Source organism: Myotis nattereri (assembly GCF_964212035.1).
Source record: "Myotis nattereri genome assembly, chromosome: 2".
NCBI lineage: Eukaryota > Metazoa > Chordata > Mammalia > Chiroptera > Vespertilionidae > Myotis > Myotis nattereri.
This window is the reverse complement of record NC_138076.1, coordinates 75,435,726-75,454,762: the sequence shown is the minus strand read 5'-3', so window position 1 is coordinate 75,454,762 and position 19,037 is coordinate 75,435,726.

The following is a 19,037-nucleotide window of genomic DNA, read 5'->3' as shown; positions in this document are numbered from 1 at the left end:
TAGTCAGGAAAACAATAAGTAACAGAATTATAAGAAATAGAGCTTTTGTTGATCTTCAGAAAAATGATTGTATTATGATGAAAATAGTGTTCTTTTTTAAATGTCACACATAATTGTGCATAGCCAGAGTAAATGAGCTAGTAAATGGGCTGGCATTAATAATTATACTGACATGCATGCAATTTCAAGTATTGACTAATAAAATGATTGATAATTTTCAGATAATTAAATTTACAATTATAAAAGAACTTTTAACAAACGTGACTTGTAGCTTTTATAGTATTTAATTAAGTACATGTTAATGTAGTAATACTTTATTTTATCAGTAAAACGTTGTGACTAGATGTGTAAAGTTAAACAATTTCAACAAGAATATGAGTATCAAAAGGCTTTAAATTACATTAAGAATGTTAGTATCAGAAGGCTTTAATTACATAAAAAATAATGGTTTATTTTCTGTGTATATTTTAACTCTTGCTCCACATCTTGCATATGATTTTATACTTCCATTAAGCTACAGAATTAAGCCATCAATCTTAACTATAGACTTACAGTTTCTAGTGCTCTATCAACAAGAATTCATAAATACATTTAAAAAAAACAGCTTAGAACTTTTTTTAAGCAGTAGAAGAAAAAAGCAAAAGCAAAGGCAGTCACAACAAGGGGAGGGCCTAGGAAGACATGACTATTAAATATACTGTGGTTTCTTTGTTGGGAACTTAAAGCTGAAAAACAACAGCAAGAGAAAACTGAAAAATCTGAATAAAGTATGTCCTTTAGTTAATATTAATGTATCAATATTTCCTTAGCAATTATAAAAACTGTACCATACTAATGTAAGATGTTAATAATGGAGGAAACTGGGTAAAGTTCATATGTGAACTCTGTACTGTCTCCACAATAACTTTATTAACCTAAAACTACTCTGAAATGAAAAATTTATTAAAAACATATAAAAGGAAATATATTCATGGATTTAAAAGCCATAATTATGCTGTCTACTTATTGACAAGTCAAAATATTTGGTGAGTGATAGGCTATAGAAATAACCATCATATGAAGTAGCAACTTCCAATGTTAATTCTATTACTCCTAATAGGAATTTGTTTTATAAATCAAGAAAAGTGAATCATTTTAATAATGAGTAGCAGGTACATATATAGGAATGTTGAAATCAAAATCAAACTTTCAATTTATATACATATACATTAAATATCTTTCTAATAAGACTCTTAGAAAGATATTTAATGTATATGATCCAGGAACCTAACTGTCATTATTATCCCTGCTGAGTTATATACCATATAATTTCCCTAAACCCTGGCTTCAACTGATTAGATGAGGTGTGGAAACCTGGTCAAGGAAAATTGATTCAAATTCTGACCAGTGAATCAGACAGTTATGATCTGGTTCAACAATATAGGCAGAACCAAATAGATTTCTTCTCTCAGAAATAAATAATTGACTATAAAATGCAGATAAATTTTGCCAGTTTCCTATAGTGTCAAAAATAATGCACCCTAAGTTGTCATAATTGTGTAAGACAAGGAATAATTATTATCACATATGAATGAGAAGAGTAATCAAGAGAAACTAAAAGCAAGAAAGAGGAAAATGAAACCAATGTAAGAAACAAGCTGAGTATCTACAAGAGGTGAGAATAGGGGGGAAATAGAGGCGAAAAAAATAGAAAGCAGAATCTACCTTTGAGAGAATGGCATCCTTTGCTAAGAACTATCCAATTTTCTGCTTTGAACACAGTCTTGACAGTATTTTGAATTTTGTTCTTGTCACATTTATTTACAATAAATTCCTCTTTTCTAGAGCAAGTAGGGGTTAGCTCTTGTACCTTCAGTCCAAAGAACCCATCTAAGAAAGACATCAGGATTATACTAAACATTATGCTTGCCCATTAGAGCTCCTCTCTAGCCATAAAACTTTTTTCTTTTAAATTTATCTTTAGTGTTTAAAGTATTGCAGATGTCCGCCCCCCCATTGACCCCCTCCTCCCTGCTCTCACCCACCCCAGGCCTACTGCACGATTGTCTGTGTCCATGGGTTATGCATATATGCATCTAAGTTCTTCAGTTCTAATATTTCTCAATTTCCACTGGTACTAGTTATTTCCTGGTTCTCTCAGAACCTAAGTGTCATTATTGCCAATATTTGATCAGTCTTTAAAATAAGATTTAACTAAATTTCTAACATTACAGTGGTTCAAAAATTGCATTACCCTCTGAATTATTTTTAAATAATTTTGACAGAAAACATCTTCCTTATTACTATATAGCTTGGTGTGAAAAATAAATTACAAACCCTTGGACCTGTATAATCACCTCTCATCAACAAACTAATTTGTTATCATTTTTCTCATTTAGCTTATATATAAAGAGTTATATTAGCATCTAAGACATTGAGAGCCGGAAAATTCCTGGATTGCCAGAGGATAAATACTCCTGGTTGCTACCATATGATTCTCATTATTGTAGATATCACAACTGTTTCTCAATTTTCTTTTCTTCTGACAAATTTCTATATTTCATGAGGCCCATGATGTTTTGCTTACCTTTCTATCTTCAGAAGCTGGAACAGTATCAGGTATTATGGTTGTGAAAAATAAATATTGTACAATGAAAGAGAAAGTAGGAAGACAGTTATTAGCCAACCACACCAAGAACAACAAAAGCAATAATGAAAGTATTAATAAAAGCCTAAAAACAGTGACATAGTGACTTCAAAATGATGAGAAAAAATATAGTTTTACTATATGCTTCATTAAATTATATTTTAAGAATAAGAGTGAAATATTTTGCTAGTCAAAACAAAGTGTATAAAACATTGAAGCAATAAGAAGAAACTCCAAAAGGATGTATTTCAGAAATAAGGGAAATTATCTCTAAAATAAAATCTAAAGGGTAAAAACAAAACAAAACAAACAAACAAAAAAACTAAACAAAGAAATTGATAGACATGTAAATAATTCTGACTTAATATTAGGATTTACTAATTTGTGGGGTTTTAAATAAGAGAAATAAATAAAGGTAAATAATATATAACTCAAAAAGAATTGAATTATTCCACAGTCCTTGCATATTTTCAGAGAAATGTAAAGATATTAATTATTGTTACATCCCAATAAAGCTATGTGCTTGTTAAAGTTTTAAAGATTCACAATAATAAATAAATAAATATGAAGTAAATTTATTGATATGAGTCTAATAACAGTAAATATGAATGCATTAATAAAATACAAAAATAGTCTAATTGCAAAAACTTCAGCTATATGCATTTATGAGACGTACTGGAATAATAAAGATATAGCTAGAGTAAGAGCCAAAGATATACCATTTGTAGGAAAAAAATGGTAGTAGGAATTACTTCAAATACATTCTCTCAGTTTTCCTTAGTAACTGAAAACTGGTTTTCTGCAGAACAGCAATTTGTCAAACTTAAAACTATATTTTCCTGGTTCCCTTGCAGTAGGTGTAGCCAATGAAGCATAAACTGTAGCTTTAAGGAAATCTAATAGAGATTCATTCAGTTGGAAGGAAGATCCAGTTTGCACTTCCTCCCATTTTCCCTCCCTGCTGCCTGAAATGTGGATTGAGTTGAAGGTGAAAATTAAAGCATCATGCTAAAAGTGACAGACAGAAAGATAAAGAGCATTGTTCCTTGGTGACTGAGGATCTGCCACTTCAAAGCTGGACTGCCTGTCTCCAGACTTCTTTTACTCAGGAGGAATCAAGGCAACCTTGCAGTTCACTTTGGGTTTTCCATTACATGCAACTAAACTAAATCTTAAGTGAAATATTGCCGAAATAATCATCAGAAGAATGCTGATGCGACTAATTATGATCAGATTATCCTACTTATTGAAGCAAAATAAATCACCCCCCAAAATATTGGTTTAAAACCTTTTTTTTCCCCCTCCCCTGTGTGCTAGTGATCCAAACAGTAAACAGGAACAGCCTACCTCTGATTCCCAATATCTGGGGCCTTAACTAGAACGCCTCAAAGTCTGGGGATGGTCCAATGGCCAAGAGTAAGAATCATCGAGTCTTTACCCCCATGACTTGCTGTTGATGCTGCTGTCAGCTGGTTAGGCCTCACCTCCCTGTGGCCTTTCCATGTTACACCTTCATGTTCTTCAGTTTGGGCTTCCTAACAGCATGGCCCATAAGAAGAGATGCTATTACCTTTTATAACTTACTTTTGGAAGGTACATAGTATTACTCCCTCTTTAATCAAAAGTTTTCCAAATTCAAACAAAGACCCATCTTTCAATGGAAGAAGGGTCAAAGTCACATTGTGAGAGGAGCATATGGGGTGAGAGATACCATTGCAGTCATTTTTTCAAAACACAGTCTGTGATACAGAGGAAATAGGTATATAGGGTCACAAAGTAGTAATGAAATATTCAATTCATGAGGAAGACATAATTTAAATCAAATTTTATCAAATAATGTAACTTTAACATACATGAAACAAAATTGATAAAACTGCATGGAAATTACAAATCCACCTTTATAACAGGCAGGTTTAACAAACATCTCTCAGTATACTAAAGATGAGGTAGAAAAATAAATCAGTGAGAATAACAAAGACTTAAGTAACATAATTGATAAGCTTGAAAAAGTGAATTAAAAATAAGACAGTGCACAATATTGGGGAATGAGCATTCTTTTCAGGGAATTTAAAGATTGAACCCACACTAAGCCAGAAAACAAATTTAGATGATGTCTACCTCATAACATTTTCAAAATTTAATTTCCGAAGATAATATAGTAGAAACTCTACATAACCACAGACTATTAAAAAAGACTTTCAAGACACAAAAGTACAAACCACAAGAAAAATATTGATAATCTAATAAGTTAATTTGAGAAATATATTAATCAAAATATGCTAAGTATAGAAACTAAAAATAAAATCCATAACCTAAGATACTTTTGCTAGATATATACAAAGAAATGGTATAAAGAACTTATACAATAAGTAGAATAAAGACAAATAACAATAGAAAAAAGTCTTAAAGTAGCTCTCAGAGAAAAATAAATGGCCTTGAAATGTTTGACAATATGATCAAACTCACTTGTGAACAGGAGAATGCAAATTAAAAGCACAGTAAGATATAATTACATCTCAAAGATGCATACCCAGCTTTAGTAAGAATTCAGAAATGTCATAAAGAAGCTCTCATACTCAGCTAGCAAAAGTGTAAATACATAGAACCTTTTTTGAAAACAAATGAATATTACAATTTATGAAATGAAACAGTTTCATACACTATGAATCAGCAGCTCCACTCACACATGTGTACCAGGAACTATGAGCAGGACTTTTTATAATAGCCTTGTTTTTAAAAAAACCAAAACAAAACACATAGAATCATTTAAAAGTCTGTCAAGAGTAAATGGATAAATAAAAATTCAAGCACACTATGTACAGTGAATTTCATGGAATTACAATCACACACATTAATATGACTAAATCCTACAAGCCAAAATGATTTCAAAAAGCATTTTATAAGAGAATATATACAGCACATTTTATTTATATAAAGTTCAAAAACATGTAACTAAACAATATGTTGTTTAGAAATAGATACATATTTGGGACAGATGAAAACTTTGAGCCAATAATAAATACATCTACCCCAGAGGATACCTGTGTGCAAAGGTGTCAGTGACTCACTAGGGAAGGAGCTTGCAGAGGCTTCAAAGGACTAGCAGACACAGGTCCTGCCCAACATGTCCATGGAGACAGTCCATCTGTGAGAACCCATTTACCTCACCTCATGTGCCATTACCAGCTAGGCTAAAGCCAACAAGTGTATTATTGGCAACACAGCCATAATACAATTATTGGAGCAATAAACATAATAGTGCATTTCTGTATTAATCCTGTCAACCAAAGTAGAAATTAACTTCATGGGTTGTTTTAACCAAGGGACATTTTCTAAATGCAGACATTTTATACAGGACCAAATAGCAAGAACCATTTAGTATGGACTGAATGTCTCCATGGGTGTTCTGCACAAGACCAAATGTCTGCAAGGCTTCAAAGTTATCAGTAGTAGATACGTTGATGTTTAATTTTTTTATTATTCTTTATGCCTCAGTCAAGTATTTTATTATAAAAGCTGTATTTACCTCAAGGCACCAATAATTTCATTAAAGTAATAGCCTATGTTCTCATTTAGAAACACAACCCTTAGCAAAATGACATAGTAAATACAAACCACCTGCTTCCTGGCTCACTTCATGTTACTCAACTTTTAAATGAGGTTTTAAACAGCATATATAGGTCATAATGGTTGAAGTTAAATCAAGCATATTGTTTTCTGTGTTTTTTTTTTCTGATAATGTTATAGTTCCCTAAATTGAAAAAAGATACACACAAATTACATAAAATATACACGTCACTATTACATACATATGCACATTTTAAATGATGATTAAGATATATATATTTGCAGTAAAATTTATAGGCATAAATGTTTTTAAAATAATATTTAATTATAAAATTAGGCAAATTAACTCTCAGTATGTATTCAACTTGTGCAATCCTATTTGGCTTAGAACAATCTGTCCATGAGATTATTAGAATTCTTATATCCTAGGAATAAGCAATATAACTCAACTTACTCATAGACTATAAAAGTATTTTTGTCTTTTTTTTGTGTGTGTGTGTTTTTGTGTGTTTTAAATATTATTCATAAGATTTTATTTCTAAAAAGTCCAAATGCATATAAAAATTATTGAGCATCACTTCTTTAAAGTGATTTGTTCATTTACCCAAACAGACCAAAAAATGCAAATATGTAAGTACACTTTCAACTATGGGAACTGTAAACTCTTAGAATAAAAATTTTACATTTTGTATAGTAGTTACACCTTTGTTTTATACGCTGGGGTCCAACCCCAGCAGGTCCAGGGGTCCCCAAAGGTGTGGATGGAGTCAGCGAAGAAGGAAGGACACGGAGGCAGCATTCAGTTGATCAGCATAGTTGGTATCTCTAACCAAGTTCTGTCCAGGTTCTCCAGCCAGGTTCTGTTCAGGATCTCCAGCGAAGTTCTGGTTAGGATCTCCAACCAGGTTCTGTGTCCATGTTCTCTTGCTAGGTTCTCCAGCCAGGTTCCCCAGGATCCCCAGCCAGGTTCGGTCACCAGATTCTGTAGCCAGGTTTTTCAGTCAGATTCTGGCTAGGTTCTCCAACCAAGTTCTGTAGCCAGGTCCTGTCCAGGATCTTTTGCCAGGTTCAGTCACCAGGTTCTAGTCAGGTTCTCTTGCCATGTTCTATCCAGGTTCTGTAGCCAGGTTCTGTCTCTAGGTTCTTCAGCCAGGTTCTCTAGCTAGGTTCTGTCTCTAGGTTCTATGGCTAGTTTCTGTCCAGGATCTTTTGCCATGTTCTCTCCAGCGAAGTTCTTCTTCTCTAGGTTCTGTGTAGGTTCTGTGTCTAGGTTCTATGTCTAGGTTCTGTCGTATTTTTGTCTTTAGAAAATGTCGTATTTTTGTTTTTCATAGATGAAATAAGAAAAAGAAATAGCTTTTTCATTCATGTTCATTTTTTTCATATAGGATATAAGATAGAGTTAGTATGAATAACAGAATTTATTGAAAAGATAAAAATGAAGTAGACAATACTGCAAAGGCTAGCTATTTTTGCATTGCAGCAGCAGAAGTAGTGAATATTGGTACCTTAGTATAGTCTATCAGCTAAGCAAGTTGGAGTTCATGAGTGACTGATGGGGCTGACATAACCAGGTCAGAATGCTCTGCTAGGCCCTTTCAAGCCATAAAAAAGAATGAACATAAACAGAGCTATGTGCTCCTTTAGAGTGGGCATATGGGTTAGATGAAAAGTCCATAGCAAGTAGAGTATGAAATCTTTTTTTATTTCTGTTTCAACTAGGTAAGCTATCAATAATTCTTATAATCACCAAGGTAAGTGTGGACATGCAGACCTACTGCTGTGTTCGCAAATGCTTATGCCTGTTTATGAAATGGCATCTCTCTCATATTTATTCATGCCCATGGGATCTTGCCAGCTTTCTGAGATGGTTCCACGTGTGATAGCAGTTGTAAGGAGCAGCTCCCTGTGGCTAGGCACAAACTCCTGGGGAGCTTACCTGAGGCTCCCTAGGAGCTGTTCATGGAGGTTTGGAGCAGCAAATTTTTTAGGCTTTTCAGAGTTTGGACTCTCAAGGTTCAAATTTTCAAGTACCTTTCTAATTCTCACTCCACCCACATCTAACAGAAGGATCTATCTATAATCTAATTGAGCATGCCAACAATTTAAGTATAATTGGTAACCTGCTTAAAGTAATTTGAAAGTTACCGAGGTGTTGGCTTTTGTATTTGGCTAATTTCAGAATCACCTTTTGGAAAATTCAAATCTTGCATTCCATCTAACATTCCTTCATCATAATTTCTGGAGATTAATATATTTACATGTCAAATCAAAATTTTTAACAAAATTTCTCTGCAAGAAATCAATGGACCCAATAAGAGTTGCCTGCAATTGTTGGCAGCCAGGCCACACTGGTCAAAAATGGGATTTCCAGCTAGATGGGTTAAAAAACAAACAGACAACAACATCAAATACTTGCATAATCTGGCTATATCTACTGTCAATCAATGCATTTAAAAACAAACAAAAACAACAGTCTATTTCGGTATCACCAAAAAGATATAGAATTCTTGGCTATAGAAAGTCCTTAACAATTTGGTATTCCACAGGGTCTACTAAAGAAAGACTCAGTGCAAATCTTGATCTCAACACTCTCCACACTGCACTAGATGATTTGTGCATCTGTTTTCCTCTACGAGGTTTTAAATTCCTCAAAGATGAGATGGTTGCTCTCAGCTTTGTATCTTTAGCATTTAGGATGGTCTCTGGTTGCATATTATTTCTTTAATATTTAAAACAAAATAAAACAAAACAAGTTGTACTTAAGTGGTAAAGAAATGCAAACAATCTATACATATAAAAGCCAACCGACCAGAAAGGTGGAACGACCAGAACGGCCAGAATGACCTGTCACTAGGATGCGCACTGTGATGGCCAACCGGCCCAATGGGGGCCCCTATCAGCTCCCCCAACCTCCTGCAGCCCCTCCTCCAGGCCAGCCCCATCCCTGATCAGCCCTCCCACTCCCACTGTGGACGGGCCGGCCAGCCAACCTCCCATGGCCCCTCCCCCGGCCGGCCAACATCCCACAGCCACTCCCTCCAGCCAGTCCAGCCCCAATGGGCCCCGATGGTGGCGGGCAGATCCTCAGTCAAGGACACCAAGCTGGACCCCACCTGTGCACGAATTCATGCACCTGACCTCTAGTTTAAGGATAATTGGTGACTATATTCTGAAGATCTACATGAGATACTCTGCCAGCAATGGGAAGGCATTCCCAATTTAGGTTTGAATGTGGGATTGAAGAGAACACTACAAAAGAAGTGAAAGAAATCAATGTTTGAAAACTCTTAAACTCAATTTTAGAAATGTTCACATGAGAGTAATCTGTCAATCAAGAATAGTGTTTATTTAAGTTAAAAAAAATGATGAAACTGAAGTATTGAAGAAGTACAAGCTGCTACTAGTGAAGCTCAGAAGCAGTCAGATTAATCAGTGTGGCCCTATGTATAGGGTAGAATTTAACATTTTTATCCCCTTTTTTGTTTTCTGAAAAATGAGCCTTTATCCTGTCTACTAGTGCTCTGCAGTATATCTACTCTGGAAACGTAAGACCTATTGGTAGTGAAATTATGGGATTTGAAAACAGCAGAAATAAGCTTGATCCCTGATTCTTCCACTCAATAGCTATTTTTTTTTCTTCTTAGCAATAAATTGAGTCCTTTAGGTTTTATTAAGACTAGGGTTCTTCAAAATAAGGATAACAAGTCCTGCTTTGCCATAGGGTTTTTATTTTTAACTGGATTTATTGGGGTGACATTGCTTAATAAAACCATACAGGTTTCAAGTGTACAACTCTAATCATCTATCTACTACATTGTGCACTCACCACCCAAAGTCAAGTCTCCTTCTGCCACTATTTGCCTCCCTTTTTTTCCTCTTCTACTTCCCCCATCCTCCTTTCTTTCTGGCAATCATCATACTTTTTGTCTGTTTCTGGTGTTTTTTTCTGGAAGGGGGGGAGCTTAATTCCTTCACTTTTTTCACCCAGCCCCCCAACTCACCTCCCCTTTGAGAGTTGCTAGCTTGTTCTCTGTATTCATGACTCATCAACAAAATAAAAACACAGCATACTAAATGGGAGGACACATTCACCAATGATATATCTGATAAGGGGTTAATGTCCAAAATTCATAAAGAACTTATAGAGCTCAAGACCAAGAAAATAAAGAATCCAATTAAAGAATGAGCAAAAGACCTGAATAAACACTTTTCCAAAGAGGACATCAGATGGTCAGTAGACATATAAAACTATGCTCAACTTCACTAATCATCAGATAAATTCAAATTAAAACCACAATGAGGTACAACCTTACACCTGTCAGAATGGCTATCATCAAGAAGTCAACAAATAACAAGTGTTGGCAAGAATATGGAGAAAAGGGAACCCTGGTGAACCATTGGTGGGAATGCAGATTGGTTCAGCTGCTGTGGAAAGCAGTACAGAGTTGACACAAAAAATTAAAAATGGAACTACCTTTTGACCCAGTGATCCCACTTCTGGGAATATATCCATCTGAAAACACTAATGCAAAAGAATATACGCATCCCCATGTTCATTGCAATGTTATTTACCATAACCAAGATTTGGAAACAGCCCAAGTGCCCATCAATAGATGAGTGGATAAAAGAGCTGTGGTACATTTATACAATGTAATACTTCTCAGCCATAAAAAGGAAGGATGCATGCATGGACTTAGAGAGCAATATGCTAAGTGAAAAAAAAGCCAGTCAAAGAAAGACACATACCATATGATTTCACTTATATGTGGAATTTAATGACCACAATCAATTAACAAACTAAATAGAAACAGACTCGTAAATACAGAGAACAGACTGAGTACCATAGATTTTTTTAAAAGATAATGAGAAAATGCATAGGAATATGATTAATAAACTGAAAAACTCTTCATAAATATGAAGTTCTCTTATTTGTTTTCAATCCTCATTCTGTGTTTGTTATATTTTGTCAGTTTTTCCTATAAAAATGTTCTAGAGTACACGCAATTATAATTTTGTGATAATTATCTAAATTAATATCAAATTATTTTATTCAAGTGCTCAATTATTCAAGTAATTTTAAATTTAACGAGCATGATCTCAAGGACAACCAATATATGTAATACATTTTCCAAGTCAATTGACCAAATAAATTTATATATGTAAAGCACATTTAACAATACTTTGTATATTCACTTTTAAAAAAAAATTCCACTTTTAGTTACAATGGCAAATTTTTTTAATGTATTCTCTTATGGACTGAAATTTCAGGAAAAAGATATGTATCTAACTTGGTGAGAAAAATAATATATTTGACATAATAACCCTCATTATCCATAGGAAAATAATTATCATTTTAAACTATTAATTTGTGTTTTCTACGCATTATTTTTAAGGCTCACTATCTGCCGGGCACTATGCTAATTAGTGCAATGGACATCACAGTAACATAATAGGGATACTCACTGCCTTCAGAAAGCGCATAACATATTGGGAAAGACTTATGACTAAAAAACAATTGTAATAAATTAAGATGAATGTTCATGGTGATATTAAAATGAAAACTACATAGATACAGTTCCTGACATTTGAAAGTTACAATCAAGGCAGACCATAATAAAAAAAGATAAAAAGAAGCCCCTGACTCAGTGGTTGACATCGACCTATGAACCTAGAGGTCATGGTTCCATTCTCAGTCAGGGCACATGCCTAGGTTGTGGGCTCGATCCCCAGAGTGGGGCATGCAGGAAGCAACTGATCAATGAGTCTCTCTCATTATTGATGTTTCCACCTATCTCACACTCCCTTTTCCTCTCTGAAATCAATAAATATATCTATATATATAAAAGCCAAGCGACCAGAATGAACAGTTCCTATGAGGTGCACTGCTTCAGTCAACTAGCCGATCAGGGGCCTGATCAGCCCACCTAATTGGCCACGCCCCCCCTGCTGGCCTGGCCCTGATTGGCCCCCACACTCTGTTCCGGGGTGGGGTCAGCCAGACAACTTCCCATGGCCTCTCCCCCTGCCTGCCCCAGCCCCAATCAGCCTCTCCCACCCTGATCAAGGGTGGGGCCACCTGACCAACCTCCCACATCCCCTCCCCCCTACTGGCCCAGCCTGATCGGCTCCCATTGGGGTGTGCTGACCTTATTCCACCTGTGCATGCATTTGTGCACCAGGCCTCAGTCTTATATAATAAAGAGGTTATGCAAATTAACCCTTACGCCTTCACAAGATGGCCGCCTAAGACCAGGCCAGCAGGGGTGTTAGTGAGGGACAACCAAACTACTGAACAAGCAGGCTGTGTGGTGCAACCAGGCCAGCAGGGGGGTTAGTGAGGGACGACCAAATGACTGAATAGTAGACTATGTGGGGTGACCAGTCTGGCAGGAGGGTTAGTGAGGGGCGACCAAATGACTGAACAGCAGGCTGTGTGGGGCAATCAGGCCAGTGGGGGGGGGCGTGAGGGGCGACCAGGTTGGCAGGGGGGCAGATGGGGATGACCAGGCCAGAAGGGGGGCAGTTGGGGGTGATCAGGCTGGTGGTGGGGGGCAGTTGGGGGCAATTAGGCTGGCAAGAGGGGACAGTGATGGGTGACTAGGCCAGCAGGGGGGCAGTTGGGGGCAACCAGGCACGCAAGCAGGTGAGTGATTAGGAGCCAGAGGTACAGGATTGTTAGAGGGATGTTGGACTGCAGTCAGACATCCCCCAAGGGGCCCCAGATTGTAGAGGGTGCAGGCTGGGCTGAGGGAACCCCGCCCCCTGTGTACGAATTTCATGCACCGGACCTCTAGTGTATGTATATAAAAAGAAGAGAATTAAAGGCTTAAAATCCTGACTATGTTTCAAAGTCAACAATCTGCATGTTCCATGACATGTCACTTGCTTTTTGAATGCTAGCTCTAGTCTATTCATGTTTAAGTTATTTAATCTTGCTTATTTTTTTCAAATCTAGCCGATCCTTACCTTACTTGAAAAAATAACACAATACTTATTGGAGTGAATATAACAGAAAAGCAGATACTTTTGTTAGCATGAATAAAGTCAAAGTAAAATAATAACAATATAAAATGGGAACTCTTACTTTAAAAGAACTTGAGGATATTAATCTAATATAAATAAATTAATTATATTTTGTGAGATAGAGGACAATACAATAGTTATGGTCTTTGAATAATGGATGAGGAATTTACATAATTAAATTACAGCAATAAAATGCTTATATGATATAATATTTCACATACATTCTCAATAATAATGGATTATCATAGAGTCCTAAGAATGGCCTGCCTCAGAACTGTGTGGCTTTGGTAGATTGATCCTCATGCCTTGCCAAGCAGTTTAAATCTTAGAGTGCAGGTATCCACACCTGAGCCAAAGTCAGATTCAAAAAGACAATTTGATAACACAACAAAACACTGCAAATATTATTTGTAAAGATTGTCAAGATGATTAGTTTTTACAATGTAATATGTTATTAGAACAATTTGCTAAGTTTTGTGGGGTTTTCTTCCTATAATTTTAATTATTATTTATCAGAAACAAATTAATGTTTCCAGTGGTTCTCCTTTGTACTAAAATGGAAATGTTTCTCAAGAAATGGCTTTCCTTTGTTTCACTCTTCATCACAAACATAAAGGATCTTTTCTAATCATCATTAATGAAGCCAATCAGATATTTTTATCTGATACTTATATTCAATTTGATATGAAGAAAAGTGCCTGACACATAGTAGGCTATTAGGCAATACATATTGAACAAATGAGTAATGATCCACAGAGCTACCTGAAATAAACTAGTATGGAAAAAGAATGGCAAAAGTATATTCAGAGTGTGAAAAGAATAATGTTGCAAGAACAGTTAAGGCAGGAAAATTATGTTTGATTTATTCTTACAAATAATATTTTTAAGCCAGTGCCATAATACTACTATATTTCCTTTAGTAATAAAAAATGAAAAGGCTTTGCCTTGTCTTAGCACTGTGCAGAAATGACAAGGAGCTTTTGCTACAAACCACAAACAAAAGGATTCAAAGATATGTTACTGAGATAGTGCCAAGCCAACCACTATTTCTACCCACAAAAGATATATGACCACATATGAAAAGAATTTTTAAAATAAGGGCCATACCTTACCCAAATAATTACTATATTAAAGCTACTGTTGCGCCCGCGCGCGCGCGCGCGCGTGTGTGTGTGTGTGTGTGTGTGTGTGTGTGTGTGTGGCAGGGGGAACGGGCTGACAGGTGAAATATCTAGCTGATGATAGTTTTATCATATTTCAGTTCTTTTCTGTTGCACATTTATCCCTTTGTTCCTTGCTGTGATAAAGCTGAACAGTAGAATGTTAAAACAAGTCTTAAAAGTTTAGTTTCCACCTCATACCATGTGTTTGATATATTTAGCAATGCCTTTCTTCATCACTGTTGGTTATAGTATTTGAATTCATCCTCAAAAATTCCAATGTCTATCTGTAGCTCATTTCAAGGATTTTACATACTTTTAATTTCTTGTCTTTCATAACTTGTTACTGCATTTTTTTCTTAACCAGCATCTCAAAATATTCTACTTAAAAAAGGCAAATCCTACAAAATGAATACATCTTCTAGCAATTTAGGTTGCCTATATTTTTGTTACATAACATAAGAATGTAAGGGCAAATCACTGAAATGAATACAATGTGGGTGCTCCTAAAAAATAGCAAAGTCCATTGTTATTACCAGTGGTAGGGTTAGAAAGGCAATTGGGATTTATAAATGTATTAGTTAATTGTGCACAGAAAAAATCACAATGCACTAGATATTGAATTTTCCCTGACTTGGGAAAAGTTATAATCATATCTAATTTTCTTTAATGTAATATATGACCATCTGAGATCAAGTAAATAGAAATTTCTAAATGTCAATGTATAAAGTATTTCATAAATAAGAGACATAGCCAGGAAGTCTGTCGTATTTCTGGAAACGTTCCCCGTATCTAAAGTTGACAAGGCAGAGTGCCATGGCAGCATTAATTGCAGCCTTCAGAGTGGAAGAATATTTCTCTGTAATTAAGACTTTCTGAATTTAAAGAAATATGATCTGCAACAGCTTCTCTGCCTTTATGGTTCATTATTATACAATAATGAAATCAAGTGATTTAAATGGTCACCACTGGACAGTCCCAGCTTTTCACAAATTGCTTTCCAGTATTACTTCATTTATCCCAAAATATTTATACCTTATCAGCCCTACGTTTTCTGTGTGAATGGAAAAGCTTGAAGTCCCTGTCAGAGCAGAGGCAAGGCTCCCTAAAGGGGAGAATAAAGCAAGGGTCAACTGAGGACTAGTCCTGAGCACGGGGGGCTCTGGGCATAGGGACACTCAGAGAGCAATAACCACCTCTGAAGCAAAAGGCTTCTATATAGGGACAGATTTAAAGACAGGCAGTTTTGTTCACATGAGAGCCAAGAAAAACTCCCTGAAACAATGGAAGGCAGAAAAAAGAAGCCTTTATATGATCACTGGTCACTGCTGCCACAGTGTTCAGAAATCATACAGCAGCTAACACAGTCCCAGGCTGAAAAACTAATGTTCTCCCCGCAATAAACACACTGGGAAAAAGGAGGTATTACAAATAACCACGATCTGTGTTTGCATGAGTGTTAGAGGTGTGGGAGATTTGGAACAAGCAACATTGAAAGGGACTGCATTAGGGTTTCATCCTTGGCTTTCCTGCAAATTGTTAGTCAGGGCTTTTCGCAGCTGGGATAAGCTTTCTCAGCCATGGATAGCAAAAACCACATTTACATATGCCTGCTCCCATCCATTCTAAATGGATCTTTTCCACATTCCACAATCAAAAGCTACCTGGTCCATTTTCCATATAACCAAAGTCTTTAACCTCAAAATTAACACCACACTTCTTTCCATTATCTGTCTGAAAAGTGGTTCTCAGGTGAGCAGAGTGCCCTCAGATCTGTGGTAAACATTCGACTACTGGACTGCATTCACTAAAATCTTACTCCTGAGCCCGGGAGAGCAAATAGCCCCTGAAGCCACAGCTCTGGGGCACTCAATAAGTCACCGCCTCCACACCATTGAGCAGTGTTTCATAATTAACATTGAAGTATTCCTACAGTACCTTGGGCTCATTTCTGGGATATCATGTCTATCATAGGCAATAGCTGTCAGGACTGCGGGCCCCGTGTGTGAGCTGTACTTTGGGTGGTACCCAGGGCTCTAATTCTTTTATTTATTTTGGGTCATCTTTCAAACTCAGACTCACCACTCCACTAATAAAACTCCAATCAGCAGCGACTTGAGTATCCATATTTACTTCTTTTCAATGACTGGAGTATCTGTACTTATTTCTTCACAATAGTTCTCCAAATCAGTCGTCTCTAATTTCAGTGGCTAAAATCAATCTATGATGTGTCTTCCATTACACAAGGTTTTACAGCTTGGGTTGATTTGTCTTATCAGACAGATACAAATTTTTGCTCAAAAAGTAAATGTAAATTGAATGCCATTGTTTTAGGTTTTTTCTTCTTCTTCTGTTTTAAATTAACAATAAATCTGACTCCAGGATACTACTGTGGTTCCTCACCTCTTTTCCCTAAGGCTGCCAGAGAAATCCCAAGTCCTGATTGGTGCCCAAGAAAGGAGGAGAAGGCTTTGAATCGTCAGCCTATTATGGATGACAAGCCTACCAGACCTTGAGAGCTTAATGGTTCTTCTGTGTCTGTGCTCTAGGCTTGGGCAGGGAGATTTTTTTTTGACCTGAGACTGGAATACTAGAAACCACCTTGGTGGGTTCTGGGCCACCTGACCTTTAGAGGCCCCACAATCTCCATGATGAACCCATGACAGGTCCTCTGGTGTTTGCATCGTTTTTCTTTCTGCCTCAGTTTCTACAAAATCACCTCACAAAACTCAGCCTTCCAAAGAGCAAAATCAAGAAGAGAATTGATTTAAGTAGATTGTACATTTCACCATCTTTGAGTAAAAAAGTACAAAACTAGACAGCCGACTTGGAATAAGTGGATGGGGGCAGGAAGAGGGAGCCAGCGAGTAGGGCTCTGACGGACAACAACTCATGAAAGACCTGCTGGAGGAAAAGAGAGCAAGAATGTATTTATGTTTCTGTGAATTACTATTGGTCCTTGATTCTTGATGTCTTTTTATTCCTTCCTGTCACAATGAAGGGTGTGTTGAAGAATTCTGGACCAAAAAGAAATTGTAGACATCTACTTTGAATAACTTTTCCACTTTTTACATGAGAAATTTTAAAACTTAGAAAGTTTGTTATTGTGTAAGGCCATGTCCCTTCTTATGGCAGAGTTATTTTTATCATTCAAGGATGAGTGATATATAGTTACCACAATGCTAAGGTGATTTATATACTTATTTTACTTTCAATATGTCTGTACTGTAAATCTGTCTCACTATTTATGCCATAAGTTCCTTTATCAAAATTATTTCATTCAGTGAGTCTACTGCATCTAATGTTTATTTTCATAAATCATCACATTTATGGAATTAAATCCACAAAAATAAGACAGTATTACTGATACTTTCAAGCACATTTTTGTAGTTTCTGTCCTTCAAACTTTTGTGAAATAAAAAATGGTACTGATATAAGAAGAGAAATATACTTCATATTTCCCACTGTCCCAAAGTTTCTAGTACTGTATTGTACACATATTGGGAACTGAGTATTATTTTTAATCAAAGAAAAATTAATATTGAATTAATCACTACTAATATTCAAGGTTGGATATTTTCAATTTTTTTGATGTGTTGTTTAATTCATAATATGGTACACTGCAATCCAATGATGACATGATTAACCTTTTTTCTTTCTACCAGAAGTGGGAAATCTCATGTCCCGGAACTATTAATGCCTTTATTTACCTAAAAATTGACTTATTCCAGAGGGCAAATGTATGTTCATCAGTGGGTAATTTCAACTATTCAGAAACTGCTTTGCTACACAGACAGCAAAGTAATATATAACATGGAACTTAGAGGTTAACTGTGGGTTTGAAAACTGCCTCTACTATATATTAGCTTTGTAACTTTGACCATCTTAACGTCACAAAGCTACTAAAGTCTGCAAATCCTCAAAATAATAATATCAGCTATTTCATAGCGTTCTTGTCAAGAGTAAGAGGGATCCATAGAGAGCACTTAGAGTATACAGCACATGTTAGGCACTTAATGAACATTAGCTAAGGATATCTAACATTTGTCTTCCAAGAAAATGGCTTTTAATTGTTTGAAAGCACAGTTAATAATATAGTTAAATCACAATTCTGTAAATTTAGAAACTAAATTTTTTGTAAAATTATATTTCCTTAGTATGTGTGATGAACTCCGGTATATCATTTCTCTTCCCATTCTATTCCACATTTCTTTATAATATTTTCTTTTCTGAATTCTGAGCTGGACCCACTAAATTGATTTCACAATTCACTAAAAAACAATTCCTCTGTGACATAAAGAATAAAGAAATAATATTGAAAAGTAGATAACCATGATAGTAAATACTATTTTGTATTTAAATATATGACATAATAAAGTCTAGATTGTGATAATTTTGGTTCTGAGCAATTTCAAGTTTTATTTGTACTCATAAATAAAGTGTAACTTTGTGGGGGATAATTTCAGTGTCTGGTAGAAGATGTTGCAATAATGTATTTTTTCTTAATGGCCTGCAGTCTTTGTGGAGAGAAGGCTATTTCAAAAACTAAAAGGAAAGAAAGAGCTAAAGAGATTTTTTCCTGTACTAAAATAAATAACACATGGCCTGAACATCATTGGACATAGTATTTGAAATAAGAATTAGCTTAGAAAATATAA